Genomic DNA, 6836 nt, shown 5'->3' with positions numbered 1-6836 from the left:
TTTCCGTTTTTGCAGCTAAACGCATTAAAAATAGAGTCAGGCAGCCATCACAGGCGATGTTTCAAGTACCCCTTGAGTAGACGCGATATGTAAACAAACTGAGATGACTTTTACCCGCTTTTTGACCGTCCTTCGTCTAGGAAAAGGCAGCGGAACCGCGTTACAGCGAACTTCACAGGAAATCTGTTCGTTACGACCGGTTGTTCTATATACAGTGGGACCTCGTTACAACAAACTTCAGGGGCCGGTTGCACAGTCATGACTTAGACTTAAGACCAGTCTAAGACAAACTTAGTTCTATAGCCAATCTGACAACTTAAGACCCGTCTTAATATTTAAGACCACTTTTGGACTTAAGTCTCGACTATGCAACTGGGCCCTGGACAGCAGAAAATCTGTTCGTTATAACCGATAGTGATGAAATAAGTGTCATACAATCTAATCAATCACAAAACAAACGCAATTTTAATTAGTAATTGTTATTGTAAATGTTAACTTGAAACGCAAATCTTGATGACGTAGTGCACATCGACTCACCCAGAACCCCTTATATAACGCATACTAGGTATCAATGTATATGAACATTATTGTGACGGTTTTTCTGTTAAGCTCTAAGTAGCTCATAAGAGTTGTACATTTCGAATCTACGTATGTCCTTATATCGCAGATCGCACGTACATTTTCCACGAATAGATGGATTTATTGGTATTTTGGTACTTTTTGGTACGAAACTACCAAAAACTTCTTTATCATCATTTGCATTTACGGTTTTCATGACGGCTTTCAGTTCAAGTTTGGGTTCGGCAAAGAATACGCATTTATGGACTTCCGTTGTCTAACATTCGTTTCTTCTTATATGCGAGTCGTCCAACTGCTAATAGGTGGGGCTATTGCTGCATGTTTTGTTGAAAAAGTCGGTGCTCTTTTTGGGCCATACCAAGAACGCAATGGCTGATATTCAGTCTAAAGTTCGTCGACCCACGACAGAAAAAAGAGCTCGATCAACCTGAATTATCCAACTAAACAAACTGTCCACTCTGACTGGTGTTATGTACATGTAATACTGAATTCAGTTTTTAGTTCGAGCGATATAGACCGGACTGGTTGGCGCTATTTGATAGACCCGGACAAAGAGACCCCAAAACGAATATCTACCTAATTATTGAACACATGAATCGTGTTAAGAACTTCACCTGAACTACAAACACCAGACATTAGACATTTTAACGGCACACTCTCAAAAACTGATCGTCCACACTTCACATGTGTTCAGTGCTTCACCTGAGACATTTCTAATTGAAAATGAACTACAAACACCAGACATTAGACATTTTATCAGCACACTTTCAAAAACTGATCGTCCACACTTCACATGTGTTCAGTGCTTCACCTGAGACATTTCTAATTGAAAATGAACTACAAACACCAGACATTAGACATTTTATCAGCACACTTTCAAAAACTGATCGTCCACACTTCACATGTGTTCAGTGCTTCACCTGAGACATTTCTAATTGAAAATGAACTACAAACACCAGATATTAGACATTTTATCAGCACACTTTCAAAAACTGATCGTCCACACTTCACATGTGTTCAGTGCTTCACCTGAGACATTTCTAATTGAAAATGAACTACAAACACCAGACATTAGACATTTTATCAGCACACTTCCATAAACTGATCGTCCACACTTCACATGTGTTCAGAACTTCATCTGAGACATTTTTAATTGAAAATGAACTACAAACCCCCAATATTAGACATTTTATCAGAACACTTTCATAAACTGATCGTCCACACTTCGCATGTGTTCAGAACTTCATCTGAGACATTTCTAATTGAAAATGAACTACAAACACCAGATATTAGAGGGTGAGTTTTGTTATAGTAGGCATTCATTAGCTAAAACATATAGAAAATATACAGTAAACAAAGACAGAGCTCGAACCAGCTGAATTTGTTGAACTGTTCTAATCGATTTATAAAGTGGATTCGAATTCCTTTCATTTTCGAAAATTGAACAAGCTGTTAATATGCATTGTTATATCGAGTTACTACCGCTGAGAAAACACTTGTCTGGCTGGCGATTTATAATAGCCCCCATCAGAATGAGATTCACAGCTGAATTCAGTTAGTTCTCCCGAACGCGTAAGTTATCAATGAATTATGATTATTATTTTCAGTTTCAGTTTCTGATTCTGTGTCCATGTGACAATTTTCACTACGACAATTCTTAGGCTGTGGTTCCAATTTCATATCCTAATAATTTCGAACATATTTTCCAGGATTATCAACGATGATCAGTAAGTTATCCATATACATTTATCACTTTTAGCAAAAATACATACTCTCTATACGTCCGACTTCTTCCAAATTCTAAATAAATCTAAATAATTTTTGCTTTTAGACATGAATCATTCTAATAAGAGTAATTGATTCTAAACAAATATATATAATTATATATATATATATATATATATATATATATATATATATATATATATATATATATATATATATATATATATATATATATATATATAAAATAAAACCACACTTAACCGTGGTGAACGGATGATAAGATGAAATCCCACTATTTACAGATTAAAAGAATTTAAAAACCAGAATTTATTTATTCAATCTAAAATATATAAAAGACATGACGTTTCGATCTCACCCTATATATATATATATATATATATATATATATATATATATATATATATATATATATATATATATATATATATATATATATATATATATATATATATATATATATATATATATATATATATATATATATATATATATATATATATATATATATATATATATATATTGCTATTTTATTAAATACATGAATTAGCAGTCGGAACCGCGACAAACAAAATTAGACTTACAAACTAGTTTGATATATACGTAGGATATATATATCTGGACTAGGTTTACGATGCCGGCATGAATGTATGCATTTATTTCTAGGTGGGGTGTTCAAATTGCTTGTTCTAATTTTCGGGATGTTCGCCTTCATTTGTACCGTGGCTTCAGCCGAAAATGAAAATGTATTGGCAGCAGATGATTACAAAAACAGGATAAAAAGGCTTTGGTTTCCGGACAAATAAATCGAGGACGAACCATTGGTGTAGAAACGCAAAGATGCCGTTTGAATTCTTCAGTATTTCTTTTGTTTTTTTTTCAATTTATTCTAATCAATTCTCGCTGATTAAAACTATTCGTATTTCGGTTTGAATTCTGAAAAAAATATAATTTCATCTTTCAACGCTATTTAAGAATTGTCTTCGTGAGTTTAGTTGATTTATCTAATGGTTATAGAAACTTGTCTCACGCATGTGTCTGTACGTTTGAAGCCAGTGTTTTGACGACATCTGGGGCCGGTTTCACAAAGCATAATTAACTTTAATTATAATTAGGACCTAAATCATGATTAAATTTCCTTAATCATGATTAGTTTATTACGATTAAAATTCGGTTTCACGAAAGGGTTTAATTACAAAATTAACTAATTACATAATTAGGCAACTTAATTACAATTTAACTGTATCAAAATGGCGGAACTTTAGACAGCCATTTACTGTCCAAGCATCAACAACCTTCCTTGTTTAGAGGAAGAGAAATTCACTCCTTTGGGAGTTAAAGATTGCTCTGAAAGGTCTCAGGAACCAGTGGAAACTCACCTCCAGTCAGCAAAATAAAATCCTCGTAAATGGGGTTTATTTCCGAGCAGTGATTAGCACTTGTTAACACTAACTCCATAGATATGTACTCTACTGACAGAAATCTATCATATGTTTGGACAAAATCAATTAATTCAATACTTCTAAGTATGTGGTGGTCGTGCTGACAAAAACATAGGACGTTTGATTTTTGAAAATAAATCAATAGAATTTAGAGTATTGACATGCCTTTTTTACAAAAAGAAAAAAATCCAAATTATTTGAGCCAAACAATCTGAAAAACTGAATAAGTGCCGTCGTCAATTAATAAACACCAAATTCCATGAATAATATCTGCAGCTTTTTGTTTTTAATAATAAACTAATGATGATTAAATGGTTTAATTACACTCTAGAGGAGAATTAAATTTTGTAGTTAACTTAATTATAATTTAAGTTGATTACGTTTTGTGAAACACCTAACTTGATTAAATCATGATAATTCAATCATGATTAGTGATTTAATCATAATTAAGGGTTAATTACCCTTTGTGAAACCGGCCCCGGAATTTACAAATGTTCCTTGATTAAGAGTTCACCCGAGACATACAGTCATCATCCCCCGATATACCGCCATCCCATATACCGTCACCCCAGCCTACCGCGAGGTTTTCTCAATGTACATTTCTATACAAATACATAGTAAAACATCCCCGATATATCAGCCTCCCATTTACCATCCTCCCACGGCAGGGATTCGAACCTGATGACATCGCTACACTCAGCCACGGCACGAACCCCTGCATCAGTAGACCGGGTGCGCAGGTACATGCGCAGCTTTCCGAACGAAAACTGGCGGCACCAATCAGATTGCTCGTTGTATAATCGCTGAGGTAAATTTAACGGAAGAACTATAAACGGGAAAACCCGGCCTGAAATAAAAAACGGGATATCTGATTGGATGATAATGACATCATCTAAGCTGCGCGTGTAACTGCGCACTCGGTCTAGTGTGACAGGGTTTTGTACCGTGCCATCAGGTTCGAATCCCTGCCGGTGGAGAATGGTACTTTAATATCTTAGAAAATATAAAATAGTCGACATTATCGATTTCAACTCCATTGTCGTTGCTATACGATTCAAATGTAAGTGGCGGATATGGTCAATTAGTTGCAGGCAAAACTACAATTCGTTAAATTGGTTAATTAGAAGTAATTATGAGATTACTGATTTTGAATTCATAGTTTCCTGATCAAAGGTATCCGTATGAATAAATGAGAAAGGTCAGGAAAATGCCGATGTGGCTCTGGCCTCTTCAAATAAATGGGAAAGCTTATGAAACAGAAAGAAATGCTTAGATAAACCAAGATCAAGTTAAGTAGAATAGTACCTTGTATTTCACCGAAATAAGACATTCCATATATCAAAATATCAAATTTCATATACCAGACGAAATAGTTTCATATTTCACTCGATCCCACTCGGGATTCAGGTACAGTACAATTTACACACCCGACAAGTTGAGAGAATTGAATTGAAAAGTAAATAGTGTATTCAATATCTGAAGTGTCAAATTCACGAGCGAAAGTTCTACATAAACAGGTTTCTATATTGAATGCAGCAACCAAACGTTAATGATACGAACGCAAACCGTAAGTAGATAGATAACATACGAATTGTGATAGTGGGGAATTGTTTGACGACGTGTCACTGGTTATACCGTCTATTATAATAGTAGTACATTCTAATTATTCTACCAAATAAAGATTTCAATTTAAGCTGCATGAAATTAACTACCAAATTTTTCTTATGAGGTGGGAATTAGATTATCGAGATTAATGTTAATGTTCGCTGTATTAATAATAAAATTCATTTTCACTATAAGAACTGATGAAACTAATTTTGACGAAACTCACAGTACAGCGTGCAAGCCAGCAAAGCAGGAAGCTCGCGGCATTCTAAAGCTGGTGCATTTTCCGACAAAAGTTTATTCATCGAGATCCCGATGAAAACCGTTGAATGATTAGATTTTGGGATTTCCAAAGATATCAATTCGCTGATGAAATTAATTCACATTTTAGGAAAAGAAAATGCTCGCTTATCTGACAACACGCGTGTGTACTATTGTTGTGATCATGGTCAGTGCCGCATCATTTGCCGCAGGTGAGTAACATTTGAAAAAAAACTAATACATCGGGTTCCATGATTACTATAGATTAATGTAGCGATTATCAGTAAACATCTATTCCCAATTATTTCTTTTCAATTGAGGTAAATTCAATAATTCCATCGTTAATTTCATGCTTTACGAAAATATATATATATACATATATAGGTTGCGTGAAAATAACGGGAACGTGTTCCGAAGATAGTGATTGTTGCAAAAAGAAATGTTGGGCCGGAAACTGTTTATCCTAATCGCTGGTGATAATGCTGGTTTATAATGGGATATACTTGTGGTGGTTTGGGAAATATCCGATTATGAAACTGAACTACAGCCAGTTTACTCACTAACTATAAACAGAAGACACTCGAATTTAATCTATATTTGTATCTCAGTCGTCAAATATCGTGTTATAATTAGATTCAATAAAACTGCTAGTAGTGATCGGGTTGTTAACTGTTTATGATTTTTGTCAGTGTAGATTTTCAAAGTGGGCAATAATTGCACCGTTCCATACGCGGCGAGAAAAACATTTACCATCAATTCCAGTTCCGCGTTTTACCCTTGACTTCGAATAGTCTTAAGCAAGCAGTACAAATTGTAACAACAATAACGGGTTTTCTGCCCAAAACATCTAGGCTTGATACGTAAATAAAGTGAATTATCAAAATGGAAAAATAGATTGCGGATTATCGGGATTCGAATCTGATATGACTGGCACAACTATTTCAAGGAACGCTGATATGATAGTCAAGTGTTGCGTTTGAAATCGCAAGGTTCGAACAGGCAATATACCCAATAGAATCTGATTTGAATCGAAGTTTATTGGACTCGTGTCATGGAATGCAATAATTTTTACATGACCGCGATTATAGAAAAATGTGAAACGAAACTTTTAGAGCAAAAACGAAAAATGAAATGTTATAAAGCAAAAACTAAATATTCGTTTTTGCTCCATAATTTTTCGTTTGTGCTCCATAATAATCCATAACA

The 6836-nt window shown here is 34.4% G+C and overlaps 1 long non-coding RNA gene across 1 annotated transcript; it reads left to right on the top strand.

Annotated features, from left to right (window-relative positions):
* Positions 1–4710: 4710 nt before the first annotated feature.
* Positions 4711–6173, top strand: LOC141909480 (uncharacterized). Its single transcript, XR_012619746.1, has 3 exons — positions 4711–4824; positions 5761–5842; positions 6015–6173. It is a non-coding gene; the product is annotated as an uncharacterized LOC141909480 (long non-coding RNA).
* The last annotated feature ends 663 nt before the right edge of the window (positions 6174–6836 follow it).

The sequence above is a fragment of the Tubulanus polymorphus genome, chromosome 8 (genome assembly GCF_964204645.1).
Source record: "Tubulanus polymorphus chromosome 8, tnTubPoly1.2, whole genome shotgun sequence".
NCBI lineage: Eukaryota > Metazoa > Nemertea > Palaeonemertea > Tubulaniformes > Tubulanidae > Tubulanus > Tubulanus polymorphus.
This window is presented reverse-complemented; position numbering and strand designations above follow the sequence as displayed.